At 39.9% G+C, this 18,415-nt stretch overlaps 1 pseudogene; it reads left to right on the top strand.

Moving 5' to 3' along the window:
* The first annotated feature begins 950 nt into the window (after positions 1 to 950).
* Positions 951 to 12,174, top strand: LOC137500513 (piggyBac transposable element-derived protein 3-like; annotated as a pseudogene).
* Positions 12,175 to 18,415: the final 6,241 nt, after the last annotated feature.

Below are 18,415 nucleotides of genomic sequence, written 5' to 3'. Positions count from 1 at the left end.
AGAACCGCCTTAGCATAATCGTCATCAGGTCTGCACTCACAATTAATAAAATTTCGCGCGAGAAGTGCAGTGCATTTAGCTTCTGCAGAAACTAGTCCTAACCCTCCACACTTAATGCTTTGGTACAATTGTGTTCTGGCTATCCTGTAGTGGTGTCCTCTCCATAGGTAATACCCTATAACTAGATCCATTTTCTTGACTATTATAGGTGGTGGAGGTAAAATCTGTGCGACGTACCACAGTTTGCTTAGTGCAAAGGTGTTAACTGTCCAGATTTTTTGACATATATTGAGGTTTCGAAGGTGTTGAGCAAATAGGACAGCGCGAACTGTATTGAGCAATTTTCTCCAGTTGTCATCTATCATCTGGGTCAAATTCGCAGAAAATGTTATTCCCAGGATTTTATGTGTTTCGGCAGAGGGAAGCCAGTGATCTTGTGTCGGCCAGGGCCCAAATGGTAGTATGGCAGATTTGTGGGGATTAATTTTCGCTCCAGAATGATGTTGATAGTCGTCGGTGACCAATCTTAAGTCGTCAAGCTGTTTGGGCTGTGTCAAGATAACAGTGATGTCGTCCGCATAGACATGCGCTTGTAAGGACGTTGCACCTAGTTGTATTCCTGGAAGCTTCAAAGTTAATTGTCTAATGAATGGTTCCACACTGATGGCGAAAAGAACTGCAGAGAGGGGACAACCTTGTCGAATCGATCTGCGAATGTGGATTGTTTTGGAGAGAAAGCCATTAATTTGTAATCTGGATGTTGCATTGTTGTATAGGTTTCGTAGTGTTGTGATTATGCTATCGGGGAAAGCAAATCGTCGTAGAACAGACCATAGATAAGAATGTCTAACACGGTCAAAAGCTTGTTGAAAGTCTATACTGACGAGTGCGGCAGAGCTGTTGGGTTGAGAGGACATGTGCAGCACAAAGTTACGTAGAGTTGAGAGTCCATGTATGATGTTGGAGGTATTCAACACATTATGTTGCTCGGAACCAAAGATATGAGGCAAGGTGAGTCGTATACGTCTGGCAAGAATTTTTGCAAACAACTTGTAATCTGTATTAATTAGGGTCAGCGGACGGTAATCCGACAAGGATTTGGGTGATTTAATCTTAGGTACTAACACCATTATTCCTTCAGCGAAATTATTCATCTGTGCTTCACTTGTGAATAGTTCTTGGAAAAGTAACAGTAAGTCGTCCTTTATGTATTGCCAATAGGATTTGTAAAATTCGAAAGACAGACCATCAGGGCCGGGTGATTTTTTACAACATGCGTCGTTGATAGCTTGTAACAGTTCATCTTGGTGTATGTCGCTCTCTAGTTGCTGGGCGTCATCTATTGATAGTTGTTTCCGTAGAGGTTGCAAAAAGACTTGGACTGTTGTGTTTTGTTGAGGCGAGTCCTGAGCGAAAGCTAATTCAAAATGATTGGTTGCCGCGTGAATCCACCAGAGGAGTTGTGAGGAATAATGCCGTTTCCTATCGACCAATCGTTCCCACATCGTAGGAAAATTTTCTATAGCATCTGAAGTCTTTAAAAGGTTATTGTTCAACTTCCAATATCCTCTTCCTATCACTGGAACAGGCGTGTCAACACGTAATTGAAGGAGTACTGTTTGATGGTCAGAGAAAGGAACTGGGATGACGGATATTCTGTGTGTAATTGTGGACATTGAATGAGAGAGATAAACTCTGTCTAGTCGAGATGCTGAATTGTGGCGGAAAAATGTGAATTCAACATAATTCCCGTGTTTCATTTCCCAAGCATCTCTTAAACGGAGCTGCTGGACTAGTTCTGAGAGCGCTACCGAGTTGTTAATGTTGGGTCCGGTTTGATCCTTCGGGTGGAGGACGCAGTTGAAATCACCTGCAAGTACAATGTTGGTTCCTCGCGTGAGATGAATATTGAGGTCTTCGAGAAAAAACTTTTCTCGTTCTAATCGGTTTTGCGCTCCTGATGGACTATATATATTAATAAGTATGAAGTTTTCATAACGAGCGGAGAGCACTCTACCGTTTGGATGTGCAACAAAGTCATGAACGTCAAGACCAGGTCTATATACAATAGCTGTTCCTCGAGTATCCTCTCCTAAGTTAACATAGTATTCATATGGGCTTAATATATCTAAATTGTAGGTACACACTTCTTGGAGAAATAAAATATCAATGTCATGGTCTCTAATAAACTTCTTAATGAGTGCCCATTTTGGGATACTCAAAATGCCACAGATGTTTGCCGTAGCAACAGTACGCAGAATCATCTCTGGAAAGTAGGTGTCACATGTGCTCTGTGCACGGGTAAGGTCAGGATGACATGGTGAATCGGTCTTCGTGGAGTGCTGGTGCTGGAACACAATGGCCAGGAGAACTAAAAAGTGTGAACAAGCTCTAGATCCGAAACATAGTGCGACCGTGATGAGTTGAAAGGAGATTCTTCTTTAAATTGGCAACTAAGAGCTGTATCCACTTCTTCAATGACCGACCTTCTCTTTACGCTGCAATGCTTGCATGTCCTTGGTCGAAAGGCTTTTAGTGGAATTAGGTTTATTTCGATTCCCGGAAGTTGGGTTTCCCTTAAACAACCGCGGGTCTTTGGGACTCACTTGCTGCGATTGGCATTTACGTGTTTTGGTTGTTAGAGAGCTATCGGAATCTTCTGATGTATCAGCTGGTGTATCGATCGTGGAGGTGTTAACTTCCTCCGCCAATTTAATTTTCTTGTGTGTGACGTGCTCTTTACTTAACTGGGCAGTAGTGTCAATATTAACGGGATCATCCTGTATTGTGGACTGATCTACTTTCAGTTGTGAATCGGGTTGCTCTGTAACCTCCATGTGTTGGTCTGTAGTGTGTTGTATTACGTGGCTTGGAGCCGGCTCTGATGTGGTGAGTGTGTGCATAGCATCTGTTGACACATGAACAGCTGTTTCGCTCTCAGGGTCAAGTTGTTCCCCAGCAAGTAAGGTGTTTACAACAGGTTGCGATTGGGAGTCCAGTGTGGCGAGGTCATCTGTGGTAGACCTGTTTACGAGGGGAGGAAAGGCTCCACTCGTCAATTGTAAGTCAGATTGGAGAGTGGTGGCTGTTGTTGTGGGTACATAGGGGCGAAATAGTGTGGCAAGTGATGTCGTTTGTCTCAAAACATTGCCCGCACGACGGGGACAGTCAATACGCAGGTGATCCGAGGCGTTGCATATAGCACATGTTTTTTCTTGCCCCTCATATGTGACTTGTCCCCTGTACCCCTCTATGGTTACGAAGGATGGAATTTGCTGTTTTAACTGAATTTTTATTTGTCTGATACCATTGGGAACTGGTAGACGGTAGAGCTGAGACCACGATTCATCATAAATGTCTTTAACATGACCGTATTTCGTGAAAAAATTCCTGATTTTTTCGTTCGGCAATTCCGGAGGAATATTAAACAGACGAACTCTAGTCGCCTCAACTCCAGCTGCTTCAATAACTACCGGTACTGTCTCTCCACTAAAAAGTTTGAGTGTGCAACCTGTTTCAAATTTATGTAATATTCTCTCCATAATGGTTGATGAAATTACCTTTATGTATACTGCATTAGCCGGGGCATCCAGTTGGAGAGCTGCTAGCTGGTCGATGTTTACTTGCAGTGTTTCTGAAACCCAGGTGTGTATTTCCGCTGCTGTTGGCCTTGCATAATTCCTCTGGAAACTGCATTTCAGCGTATTTTTTCGAATGCTTTGCATGATTACTTTCAAACTGAACAATTACTAACTCAAAAACACTAATCACAGAGAATATTATCAAGACTTGTTGGTAAAAGTGCACTTATCACTGCGGTGCTCTTGTTGTACGTAAGACAAAACTGGCACGTCTGCAAATGGAAGAGACAGAGATAAAGGAAAGGAAAATGTTGAGGAATATCTGGGGACCAGTGAAAACGGAGGAATAAAAGTTGAGCTATAGAAGGAATAAAGATCTATACAGGGACAAAGAAAATGATAGGATGTCTGACACGATCAGAAAAGGTAAAATTAACATTTTTGTCGGTTAATAAGGATGCATAAAAGAAGATTGACAAAACGAGTATTTAACGATGTTTATAAGAGGAGGAATGGATCCAAGGAGTTAGAAAGGTACGACAGAGATATTTTTTACAATTTACTTTAGGTCGTACCGACACAGATAGGTCATATGGCGACGATGGGATGGGAAAGGCCTAGGAGTAGGATGGAAGCAGCCGTGGCGTTATTTAAGGTACAGCCACAGCATTCGCCTGGTGTGAAAATGGGAAATCAAGGAAAACCATCTACAGGGCTGCCGACAGTGGGGTTCGAACCCACTATCTCCCGGATGCAAACTCACAGCTGCGCGCTCCTAACCGCACGGCCAACTCGCCCGGTGACGACAGAGATTGGAATAGCAGAAGATATAATACAAGAGAGAATACAAGAGAATACATTTCAGAATACATACACAATTTCAAAGATTTCCAGGAGAAAGGAGAAGAGAAAAGGAAATAACAACTGGGCACAAGAGAGTAGGAAACAGCAAAGTGAAAGGATGAAGTACTATTGGACGCCGAGAAAAGGAGGATTAATATGAATGCTCAGGGTTACATTCCGTGATCCATGCATGGCTCAAATTGAAAAGAAGGAGCAGAAGAAGAAGATGGTTTCCCTGTAATACTTTCTCTTAAAGCAACATTCACCACATCCACCACCACCACCACCTCAAATTGTAATGAAGGCGAATCCATGCAGATGCAAAGTTATAGAAAACGAAGGGTTATATTGCGGGTTTCCTCTGTGAGGAGTACAGTAGCTAAGTTAGGAAATCAGTGGCCTCGGGAGTGTTCTTTGAACTTCGCATACAGGTCCCAGGCACAAGGACTCAAGTCTGGTGAGTGCGGAGGGTGTTCCAAAACCTACCATTGCCTCCGTCGCGGTAAAATACTGCCGGTCGTAAGAGCAAGCAGTCCTGCGCACGTCGATATCTCGTGGCGTTGTCATTTTATGAGCTGCTGAAGTTAGCCAATCAGATCGCTTCGCGGGTGAATTCCAATGAACTATACGAGGCGGTGTTGCTAAATCTGCACGTGGCTTGGTCGGGCTTGAGAGCCATGAGCATCAAACACTAACACACTAATGCCAGTGCCACTGTAGCGTGCTTACTATTGACCGAGACTATCAACAGAGAGGTCCTCCCCTGGAGAAGTTTATTTCTTCTATTGGCCCTCTCAAGCCGGTCACAAGCCACGTGCAGATTTAGCAACACTGCCTCGCAAAGCCCATCTCGAGTCAGCTGCGAAGCGATCTGATTGACTAACTCCATCAGCAGATAAAACGACAACGGTACGAGATATCAAAGTCGGTTTTTGCGATTATTCATCAGTATGACCAACACTCTAACGCTCATATACCTGGTTCACGTTATTTCCGACCACCCTGAATATGTAGTACTGTATCCTCTTGAGTCCAGAAGTGTACATATGTACACCTTCCATTTTTAGTTTATTTCTACACAATGAGGTTAAATTTTTATGTTTGTGCCGTGTGCCACACGTATGTTTACCTTATTAGTTCCAAATAAAACCACTAGGAGCACTATATTACCGTTTCAGCTGTGAGCCAGACCACATGGAAGTTTACATTTGACCAAGATGGGTGATAGAGAGCACAGCAAGAGAAGTAAGTACCGGTATATAAATGAAATAACTATTGGAATACTTTGAGTTATACTTATCATTGAAAACACATAATATTTAATGTGTTGTAATTAATATTTCGGTATTTTTTCATCCGGTTAAAATGAGGTGTACATTTGTGCACATTCTTGTTATCAGGGATTATTAAACATCATATATAAAAATTATGCTATTCCTCCGGTGACATTAAATGCCACCGTAATCCCGTTCAGTAAGGAAGTAAGGACCCTGACTGAAACTCTTGATTGGTCTGCACACGTAAGAAATTCATGTAAAAAGATGTACGGGATGCTACACCCTCTGAAATGACATAAGGACGTTTTGCCAGAAGACGTAAAGATAAAACTACTCCAAACTTTGATACTACCAATACTTTACTGCGACATTGTCCTCGTTGATGCGACCCCTGAACAAACTATGAAACTTCAACGAGCACTGACCTCTGGTCATCGATTTGTTTTTAACTTGAGTTACGATGCTCACATAACCCCTAGCTACACATTTATTTCCTGGCTGAAACCCGAGAGGCGACGGAAATTCCACGTACTTACGTTGATATATCGAACTCAGAAGGAAAATCTACCCAAATACATCTCTTCAAAATTCCATTTATTATCCTCATTCCATAATTGTAATACGAGATCTGGCACTTCTCTTCCTATTCCCGTCAACCACTCTTCAATATATAACAGATCCTTCCTTGTGGTTGGGTCACGACTTTGGAATTCACTCCAGCTGCTGTCAGGAACTCAAACTCAATATCGAAATTTAAGACTGCATGTAGAGATTACCTGTTGAATACCGCTGATTATTTCGTGTGTATGATGTCGTATGGTAGGTTGTGTGAGTGTGATTATTATTATTATTATTATTATTATTATTATTATTATTATTATTATTATTATTATTATTATTATTATTATTATTATTATATAATAGTTGATGTTACTTCTGGATTGGAAAGATCAGCCGGTGTTAATCATCGTATACTGTTGCGCAAATTATACAACATGACAAAAGATTACAAGATGACTCAAGTAATTTGCAATCTTCTCCAAAATCGTAGGTTCTTCGTTGAATTTCAGGATCAGAAAAGTCGATGGAGGAAACAAAAGAATGGTCTGCCACAAGGCAGTGTTCTCGCCCCTATGCTCTTTAATATCTATACGAATGACCAACCTCTTCCAGTTGGCACCAGAAGTTTCATATATGCGGATGATCGAGCTATTGCTACTCAAGCAAACTGCTTTGAGGTTGTAGAAGAAAAGTTATCAGAGGCTCTTTCTGAACTATCCTACTACTACAGAGTAAATCAATTGAAGCCTAACCCATCTAAAACTCAGGTATGTGCCTTCCATTTAAAGAACAGACAGGCGTCAAGGAAATTGCAGGTAGTATGGGAAGATACTCAACTAGATCACTGCCCAACACCTAAATATCTAGGTGTAACATTGGATCGTGCTCTCACCTACAAACAACACTGCATGAACATCAAGCAGAAAGTGTCGGCTAGAAACAACATCCTTCGCAAGTTGTCTGGAACCAATTGGGTACACATCCAAAGACGTTGAGAACTACAGCCCTGGCTCTGTGTTACTCCGCTGCGGAGTACGCTTGCCCTGTTTGGTACAGATCAAGTCATGCTAAACAAGTTGACATTTCTCTAAATGAAACATGTCGACTCATTACTGGCTGCTTGAGACCAACTCCACGAGATAGAATCTACTGTTTGGCTGGAATCGCCCCACCAGATATAAGAAGAGAAGTTGCATCCATGAATGAGAGAACTAAAGCACTTGCCTCATGTGCACACCCATTAAATGGATATGAACCTGCCCACCGAAGATTGAGGTCTAGGAGGAGTTTCCTGAATACAACCGAAGATTTAAACGAATCTACCCAATCCACACGGTTGAGATTATGGAGAACTAGAAATCCTCAACTTGCTGATTGGATGCTACCAATTGAACATCTCCCCCCAGGACACGAGGAACATTGGTCTACGTGGAAATCGCTGAACAGGCTTCGCACTGGGGTTGGTAGATCAAGAACCAATATGGTAAAGTGGGGCTTTCCTGGCACATCCAGGCAATGCGAATGTGGTGAAGACCAAACCACAGCCCATTTCATGAACTGTAGTAAGTGTCCTTTAAGTTGCACAATAGAGGACTTGATGGCTGCAACACCTAATGCCCGTGATTTGGCAAAATTTTGGGCAGACACTATTTGATATGTATGTCATTAAGTACCATTATGCAATGTAAAATGTATGCTTCTGATACGAATAAATAAATAAATAAATAAATAAATTATTATTATTATTATTATTATTATTATTATTATTATTATTATTATTATTATTATTATTATTATTATTATAGTTTAATGTCCATAATATTTAGCTTCTTACTCATGTACATAGATCACTTTTATGGCCATACTTATATTTCTATTTACTTTATTACTTATTGTGTTCTCTTTATGCATTGCTTATTTTTCAGTTTGTATCTTTTCATTATGACTTTGTCTCCTTCTTATTATCTTTACGCTCCGAATTTTATTCTGTTTTATTTCTTGAACTCTGCTTTCTTTAAATTAATAATGTGGTTAAGTGTATGAGAGGGCCACGAGCCCTAACTTTGCCACTGCTAAAGTCAATAAATAAATAAATAAATAAATAAATAAATAAATAAATAAATAAATAAATAAATAAATAAATAAATAAATAAATAAATAAATAAATAAATCAATCAATCAATCAATCAATCAATCAATCAATCAATCAATCAATCAATCAATCAATCAATCAATCAATCAATCAATCAATCAATCAATCAATCAATCAATCAATCAATCAATCAATCAATCAATCAATCAATCAATCAATCAATCAATCAATCAATCAATCAATCAATCAATCAATCAATCAATCAATCAATCAATCAATCAATCAATCAATCAATCAATCAATCAATCAATCAATCAATCAATCAATCAATCAATCAATCAATCAATCAATCAATCAATCTCCCCCTCTTTGAGGTTATGATTTTTTGCTATGTTTCCTGCATCATTAACTATAGTCCATCTTCGTAGTAAGCGTCTTTCTGGACGATCGGAGGTGTGGCCTGGCCTCGTGTGCTAGGAACTATGGGAGCGTTCGCGTTGGTGGTGGGGGAAGAACTTGAACCTTTCCTCCAGCTGACACAGTCGAGTTCAGGCAGCGGACGTAGCCCTAGGAACTGACTGAAATAGTGTGGAAAGCTTAGGAGCGAAACGTTCCCGGGTCGGCGTGGTCATTATGCAATGGCTCATCGGTGTACATACATCACACTAACTCAAAGTTGTATGAATTACTTAATATGATAAACTAGTGAAAATAAAATAGTACCGTACATTGTACAAATCGAGTCTTATATTTCGATTGTCTGCCTTAAACCTTGTCAATTAACTACACAGGCCTTTGAGCATAACATTCTAAAATTTCAGTTCTATTCCAGTACGGAAATACTTCGTAACTTTCGTCGTAAATGTTGGTGACGTCAAGAAATCAGAGGGTCATGCCTAAAAGAATTCATATCGGATGATGCTTTCGATACAACGTGAAATAAATCTCAATATTTTGGCACTCTGTATAGCCTGTAATGTATTCTTATACATTCTTACGAATATGAAATCTGTTACATAAAATTGAAAGGTTTGAACCATTTGGTAGAAAATCAATTGAACATAAGACAGTAACTTGCAACTGGTAATACTGCGAATAAAGGAAGTTCGTTTGAAACTGTACTGTACTGTATACCAAGGAAAGGCGCATCGGTACGCGCTACCAGTTCATCAATCGCCTAACGAATAGGAGGAAGTTGTTTCCACTGACAGCCTGGAGATATAATCTACTTAACGTGATTTCTAGTGAAATGCGTATAAAAGAGATTAATTAATGCAAATTTGTCGGGAAAATGCAGAGAAGAAGCATTAGTAGAAATACTTCAGCTGCTTTCATAATAACATTAACAATGTCTACTTTTCTTGTCCATCAGAAGAAATATAATAATATATAATACTCTTGAATAACCTGCTATTGTTATGACTGAGAGAACAGGTCTCCTACAGCAACAACAGCAACAAAAACAACAACAACAACAACAACGAAAACAGCAACAAAATGCTCTGGAACAATAGACAATATAAATCTGTCTCATAAAATCAGAGCAAAAATATTATCGGACTTCTTACGTGTTCTATGATCACGTTTGTTTAATATTCGGAGTTCAGGGATCTTATTTACAAATTATTCAGAATAATCTTCACTCTCGTCTGAATCAGTGTCATCTGAAGTTTCACCGAGGTTGATGTCGGACTGGTCTAATTCTAATTCCTTATGCATGGTGTTGTCACGCTCCCAGTATTCCTGCTCAGTGTCTTTTACGTGGTCGCAACATTTTTTTCCGTTTGTCTTGCGAAAACTGTGCAAGCAATATCCGCAAAGAGCTTCCTTTTTGTCGAGTGTGTCTGCTGTCAAGTCACGAGTGATCTATAAGACAGAGAAATATTTCGTACAGAATAAGCAGTTTTATTTATATTGGGAATAGGAGCGCCTCATTTATGAACAGTGAAGGCATTACAGATACTATGGCACACATTTTTATGCTAAAAAACTAATTATGCTGTATTACTATTAATTGGGATTTCCTTTTTGTTTTTTGCTAGGGGCTTTACGTCGCACCGACACAGATAGGTCTTATGGCGACGATGGGATAGGAAAGGCCTAGGAGTTGGAAGGAAGCGGCCGTGGCCTTAATTAAGGTACAGCCCCAGCATTTGCCTGGTGTGAAAATGGGAAACCACGGAAAACCATCTTCAGGGCTGCCGATAGTGGGATTCGAACCTACTATCTCCCGGATGCAAGCTCACAGCCACACGCCTCTACGCGCACGGCCATCTCGCCCGGTGAGATGTATTCTTATCACGGATCTCTCCTTTGATATCTCCCCAAACCGACTCAGTGTGATTGAGATCTGTATGATATGTTTCATATGTTCACTCATTGTATAAACACTTTCACGTGCCTAGCCTCGCAGTGGTCTCCCAGTTTTAGAAGAGGACCTAGAAGCCATGCTCGTCACTTCAGTAATTTCAACTTAGCCCGCACGTAACAACACGCGCCGCTTGAGAGACGTTTTCACTTCAGCGCTAGCCTGGCGACTGGACCTGCTGTAGGAGTGGGGGGACGATAGCTCCCACCACTGCATGCGCAACCATTTCTCGCGCAGGACGCTTTCAACCAAAATGGACTATAGTGTTTTACATTTACAGGCATTCTTACTACAGATGCATTAGTAGATTTACTGAATAACTGTGATGCCGAACTGTCGGACGCAGATGATGAGTTATTTGAGACAGCAAAATAGAAAACTCATCTACGGAATCTCAATCAGAAAATGAAGATAGTGTATATTTGTCAGCTGCTACTACACCACTGCAAGTAAACACCCGTTTGATAAAGTGTAAAACAACAAGGTATGTTCAAAATATTCTATATTGAAGGAACTTCTCTTCGCATTATGTAAAACATGCGCATGTACTTGTAAATACAAAATGAGCGTAGGCCTAATTTACGTTTTATAAGTGGATGTCAATTCACATTAATTGGAAATGCTTTGCAGAATGGAGAGAAAGGGCCTGAATTTGAAGAAGAACTGGAGGTCCATGAAAATAGTCCTAAAGGAGTACAAGAGGCTTCTCATTTTGAGAATTGTTGACTGAGCAAACAAACCTGTATTCAGTGCAGAATTGTGAACTGCGCTCTGTTCAGACTACAGCTGCAGAATTACTACAGTTTACAGAGATTCAGATTTTGATGGGTGCTCTGAAGCTCCCACAGGACAGACTATACTGGAGCAGGGAATTGAAAATGCCTTTAATTTCAGAATGTATGCCTCGAGATAGGTATTTTTGAACTCAGTAAATTACCTGCATTTCACAGTCAACCTAGCTGAGCATGACCTATTTGATAAACTGTGGAAAATCAGACCAATGATAAATATTGTTAGGGATAAGTGTTTGACGTTGTCAAGGCCTGCACACTTGTCGATTGATGAACAGATGATACCCTTTTCAGGAAGATGTAGTTTTTGCCAGTTCATGCCCTCAAAATCTAACCCACTTGGACTTAAAAATTTTGTCTTGGCAGCTAGAGATGGATTAGTATTAGACTTTTGTATATATCAGAGGAGAGGAACTGTTTGTGAAAGTGACATGAAAGAGCTGGTTTGGGTGGCAGCACTGTAAAAATGTTAAGTGTGACAGTGCCAAAGGATGGACATCATGTCATTTACACTGATCGTTTCTTTACCAGCATTAAGTGTGCAGAGTTCTTGATGAGTAATGGCATTCATCAAATAGGAACTCTCTTGGAAAACATAATTGGGCCTGTGGTTAGTAAACTGAAAGATGACGAACAGTTGCGAAGAGGGGAAGCACTGTAAAAATGTTAAGTGTGACAGTGCCAAAGGATGGACATCATGTCATTTACACTGATCGTTTCTTTACCAGCATTAAATGTGCAGAGTTCTTGATGAGTAATGGCATTCATCAAATAGGAACTCTCTTGGAAAACATAATTGGGCCTGTGGTTAGTAAACTGAAAGATGACGAACAGTTGCGAAGAGGGGAGTGGGATGAGAAACTTAGGGAAGATGGAAAAGTTTGTGTTCTGAAATAGAAAGACAACAAGTGTGTTACATTTTTGTCAACTTGTGTAGGAAGTAAGGTACCATAGCCAGCAGTAACAAGGAGTTATAATCCAAACATGCGAGGGACTGACCTCTGCGACAGATTGTTGGCATACTACAGATGTACTTTACGAACAGAAAGATGAACAGTACGAGTCCTCAACCATTTTTTAGACCTGGTTCTTGTCAACGGCTGGTTAATGTACAGAAGGGCCTGATGGAAATCAGATATCCCTTAGAGAAAACAAATGAGCCTCCTACAATACCCTCTCCATGCAGCTAATGCCCTGATCAGATCTAAAACAATTTCACAGTCAGTCAGACACTCACCGAGAAGACTGCACACTGTTGGCATTGAGGATGATGCACAAAGGGAACAGGAAGAACATGAACCAGCCTCTAAATTCCGTAAAGTGATATCACAGCCTATTCCAGAGGTCATATTTGATATGTACGGGCATTTTCTCAAGTATTCAAATGACAGCTTTCCATCCAAGTGTAGGTTCCCAGGATGCAAGTCCAAATCAAGAATCATGTAAAATGCAATATGTACTTGTGTGTCCTCAAGAACAAATGTTTAATGAAATACCATGTAAAGTAATGACTGAACATGTAATTACAATGTAATATGTACAGTATGCTTGCATTTTTCAGGTATTCTTAGAGTTATAGTTTGGTTTGGACAGTGACGTCATTCTTGTCGAGGAACATCTTGCTTGTTATTTCATAAAGTTCTCGTGTCAGATTCATACCTTCTATTTTTAGTTTAAGGCATTTATGTAGTTTTGTGATTTAATCTGGGTGTAAATGTACCATACATTTCTACATTAATAAGGTATATGTATAATTTTGTTAAATATTTTTATGTAATAAAAACCTGAGGTGTATATCAATTTTGGACACCCTATCAGTAGAATATTTCTTCTGGAATTTTTCTCAACATCTCTGATTCCCTATTATCCACTCTAGTGAATATCACTGTTAGATTCTAATTTTTTGTCTCCTGGGACTGCAGAGTGTATGTATGTTCCAGCATCGCTCTCAATCAAGCTTAGTGCACATATGACTTACTATCTACAAACAAATTATGTGGATTTAGGACACCCCTAGTACCTCTAGTGTTGAGAGGGAGCTACAAGTAAATGTCAGGGAAAACGACCAATATTAGCGTCGAATCCACAATTTTCTGGGTTACTGAGATTAATTGTGACATTCCGGATGCCATTTAAGTCCAAGTTTAGCCTCCAACGGTACGAGGCTCTGTAAGAGTGAAAGAGGAATTGTCCAAAATAACGGAGATTGGTGTTGAACCCACAGTTTTTAGGTTCGCTAGACAGACAGGTGACAGTGCGAATGGCAGTCGGAACATAATATCTATAGTCCGACGCGTAAATACATAAAGTTATCACTTACGAGGGCAATAAAGAAATTAGTGGCAATATTGATGAAACGCAACATTAAATGAACTAAGAAGTATGTTTTGCCAAATATCGGGAAGCCGCTGAGGGCCGTTCTCTGTTGATGACAGCGGCGGAGCGCAGGAGTACAGTAACCATGTCAGGAAATCGGCGGTCTCGGAAGGGTTTTTTCAACTTCGGAAATAGCTCGAAGTCACAAAGTCACAAGGACTATTGTCTGGTGAGTACGGAGGGTGTTCCAAAACCTTCCATTGCCACCATCGCAATATGAGGTTCACAACGCGGTAGACGTGAACGTTGCTGCCAGATGTCGCTCCACAAGTCGGCAATAGCAGTCACTGCTGACGGTTTATCCTTCAGCCACAGCATGCCTATGTTGTCGTAAGCCACAATCAGCATAAGCTTCAACCGACTGGCTTCCTGTCGAAATTTCTGTAGACGTTGCTAACCTGGGTGATGTCATTCGTTCCATTGACGTGCCCACGTCGCATCAGTGGTGACAATACGCTGGAGATATGCGTCTCCTTCGTTGTGGCATCTGTCCAAATGGATGCCAGGCAGTGCATACCAGTGATATTTCTGTACGTCGGTGAGTTGATGTGGAACCCAACAGGATGCAATTTTCCTCTTGTTAATACATTTCGTCAGTACGCGCTACAGCCTTTGATGACTGAGACTAACCTCTACGGATAATTCCCGGTCAATCCATCAAGGGTCTATGGAAACGAGAACACTCACGATGCCAATCTGGTCTTCAGGAATGGACGGCCGACCTGTGCTGTGCAAATCCGCAGTCTCACTTTGACCCATCGTGCAACCGTCTATACGGTACAGGCTTCATGTAATCCTCGATAACATTTTGATGCATTTTTGCCGCGGGCAACCTCGATTTTAATCCGCGAACGCTGATAAACTTTTGAAAACTTGGTTTAGAATGGTAAAATCGACACTCTTGACTTCAACGCCACACAACAACAACACTTCCAACTGGTTGCCCCTCATATGCACACTACACGTCGACTACACCGCCACTTGACCATTCCCATATGCTTTTATCGCATGCTCGAACTCTGGACTATGTAGCCAATATTTAATTTACAGCCCTTGTATTTTTTGTTATTTATTTGAAAGGCTCTGCTACTTTCCAGAAAATGTGGGTTGCCATAGAAAAAAAGTTCCACGCAAAGCAAAATAGTCTGAAAATATAACTTCAGATAAAACCTACAACAGTAACTCTAGAGGTACATAATTATTCGTAAAATAACAACGTCCGAATAGGAGATTAAAAAAATATAACGTCACACATAATTAACAGTTAATAAAAATGCTAGAAGTAAACATTAAAAAAATACCCGGGCAGCGCGTAGAGGAATTTTATAACAAGACACGTTATCGGACCTACTTACAACGAATGTCGCGGAGTAGCACGAGTTCTCTAGTAAATGTTGAAATCACCCATTTGGTTTGTAATGTCAGATAAAAAGGCAAGGTCAGTTATACGTAATCATTGTTAGTAGACCACAAGGTGTACGTGATCACAGCTGGTAAACCTCCAAATATATAATTATTATGATAACAAATGTCCCGGTGACAATGATCACTTACAGTAGCGTGATAATAAAGGAAATTTAAAACGTAATTACGCAACAACAACAAAAGCAACAGCTGGAACAAGTGCAACAACAACAAAAACAACAGCTGGAACAAGTGTACAACAAGCGATTGCAAATATTACAAGAAATACTAATAACTTAACATTCTAAATCACTTATCATCGTATACAAATTCACACACATCTTATCTAAGCATTTCCCATTATCATAGCTGGTATACATCCAGGTGTACGTGATCATACAGTAACTGGTAAACCTCCTGTCATACGTGGTCATAGCTGGTAGACATCGAAGTGTACGTGATCATAGCTGGTAAACCTCCTGTCATGCGTGGTCATAGCTGGTAAACCTCCTGTCATACGTGATCATAGCTGATAGAGCTCCAGATGTACGTGATCATAGCTGGTAGACCTCCAGTTTTACATGATATGCACTTTTATATGCTTGTAGCCTCTGACCTCCAATTGAAAGAGATCACAGCCCTCCAAGTTAATGTGGTCATAGCTAATAGACCTGCAGTTTAATGTGATCATAGCTGAAGAACTTTGAGACTGTAGGCAGATTCATTTCTTCTTTTTGTAATAGTTGTCATGCGTTGCTTGTGTTTTTCGTGAGAAATCGTATGTATCTGTTTTAATAAGCACCATCTCATATCTTAAATGTACTATCCTCGAACGCTCAAGGACGGAACGCGAGCTAAATCAGATGCTTTTCTCTGTAAAATAACGCAATATAAATTCCTGCTGCCTGACACACATATTATGAGAAATTTATGGAGTAGGGTCAACAACATAAAATTTACGGGACAGTGGCTTAAATGTATATACATTACTCTTTTATCTTGACAGAAGAGTTATATTGGATTTTATGACAGGTGTACTTAGGTCTGAAAACGGTTCGCCTGCCGTTTTCTTAAATTACAAATTGTAAGCGTGCGTGAATGGAGCCAAGTAGGTATTGATTAAAGCAAACCTTGGGATGTAACATAAGGTGGTGAGCTCTCCAACATCAAGGAAACTGCTTGTAAGAACTATGTGAGTCTTTAACTCCTTATTAGGGACGAAACTTTAACGTCCCACGGGGATTTTATGATCACAGCATCTTGGAACTTGATAGGATTTTTGGATTCTTTGCTGCAGAGCAGGGCCGGTCACATCCGACCCGTCGAGGACATTTAAGTGTCTCTCCTAAATATTTAGTGTTTGAAACAAAACAAAAATCATACATTTCTAGATTTTTTTATATCGATGCGAGCAACGGTACCCTGCCCTGCTCGTGGACTTTCTTCGAATGTTTAATTTTAGGTTTTTGTTTGAAGAGATTTTTTATATTTCCTTATTGTTTACGAATTCTTTTGTAAATTTAGAGTTATTGTTAAGTGTTTAATTGGAAGTTTTAGGCTGATATTTTAATTTGGCGTTAAACTATTTCCTTGTGGCAGCACAGACTTTCAGGAAGTAGCTGATTCTTGAAAACAAATAATAAGTGTAAGTTATTTCTGTTTACTGTTTGCTTTACGTCACACCGACACAGATAGATCTTATGGCGACGATGTGATAGGAAAGGCCTAGGAATGGGAAGGAAGTGGCCGTGTCCTTAATTAAGGTACAAACCACTTCCTAAATCATCTCAGGAGTAATAAGAACAAATTTTGAAATTTTCAGCAAGGGGCGATGACCTCGATGTTAGGCCCCTTTAAACAACAACCATAATCAATTTTCAGCGAATCGGTCCAGTAGTTTCTTAGTCCACTCGAGATGAAGAAACAAATATTCATTTCTATATATTATAAGGTTTGGTAATATTGTTCACAGACAGCACAAAGGAGATGCAACTATTTTCTTGGTTTGAGGTAACAATTTTTAACAATCCCAATAATATGGAACTCTGCTCCAAGGAGCGTGTGACACTGGGGGCAAGTGGTAAGGAAACTGTTGTTGGGACGCCGTCTCTCTGCCCAAGCACAGATTCTAAAAAATATCACTCAGATCATTCTCCTCTCAGTACCATTATGTTACCTTCGCCTATATATCCTTCGATTTTACACCCTGCTTTATCAGTTGTTTGTCAAACAGTTGTTTGTGAAACCTGTTAATATGCACTGCGTGTTTGTTCCTAAAAGTGCAAAATGCTGTCGAAACGGCGCAAAGTTCATAGCGAATCAATCTTGCTTGGGGATTGATTTGTGAAAGAACATGGAAGTAACCTAATTTTTATTATATGCCGTTAAGTCATATCAGTTATAAAAGAGTTAAATATTAGACTACACTTTCGATAAAGAATTCTCATGATTTTGAACGTACTACCACATCTAAAGAATTACCTGATAAAATCACAACAGCAAACTTTAGTAGAGGATGGAGGTGTGGAACAAAAAAAAAAAAAAAACTCTAAAGTATGTTATGTGAGCAAACATGGTCCAAGTTGAAGATCTAGAAATCAATATGTTTACAATAAATAACTACTTTGAAGTAAATGAAAGTGCATGAGAGTCAACAAGTTGTAACTGGCCTATCGACTGACAAGGAACACTTATAACAAAAAATGCCTATCACGCAATCTGAAACTGAATCACTACACGTCAATCATACAATCATTAGCTCTGTATGCCATGGACTGCCTTTCACTGAACCGAAGAGGTCTATTGGAGAAACTGGAATACAGATAAAGGAAAATTCTCAGGAATATCTTATGGCCGGTAAAGGAAGATGAGGTACTACGTAGATGGCACAATTCCGAGCTCTACGAACATGTTATTGTTGTTTTTCCTTTTTGTTTTTTCAAGAAAAAGAACAGCAGTAATGATTAACAATAGGAATAAACACTAGAAAATATATTTTGATTCAAGAACTGGAAAAAATTCAAAGGAAAGCACCTACTTTTGTTCTGGGTGATTTGCGACAAAATTGTAGCGTTACAAAAATGTTACAAAGTTTGAGCTGGGAATACTTGGGAGAAAGGAGA

Source organism: Anabrus simplex, chromosome 4, assembly GCF_040414725.1.
Source record: "Anabrus simplex isolate iqAnaSimp1 chromosome 4, ASM4041472v1, whole genome shotgun sequence".
Taxonomy (NCBI): Eukaryota; Metazoa; Arthropoda; class Insecta; order Orthoptera; family Tettigoniidae; genus Anabrus; species Anabrus simplex.
Note: the sequence above shows the minus strand (reverse complement) of the source record. Positions and strands in the feature narration are given on the sequence as shown.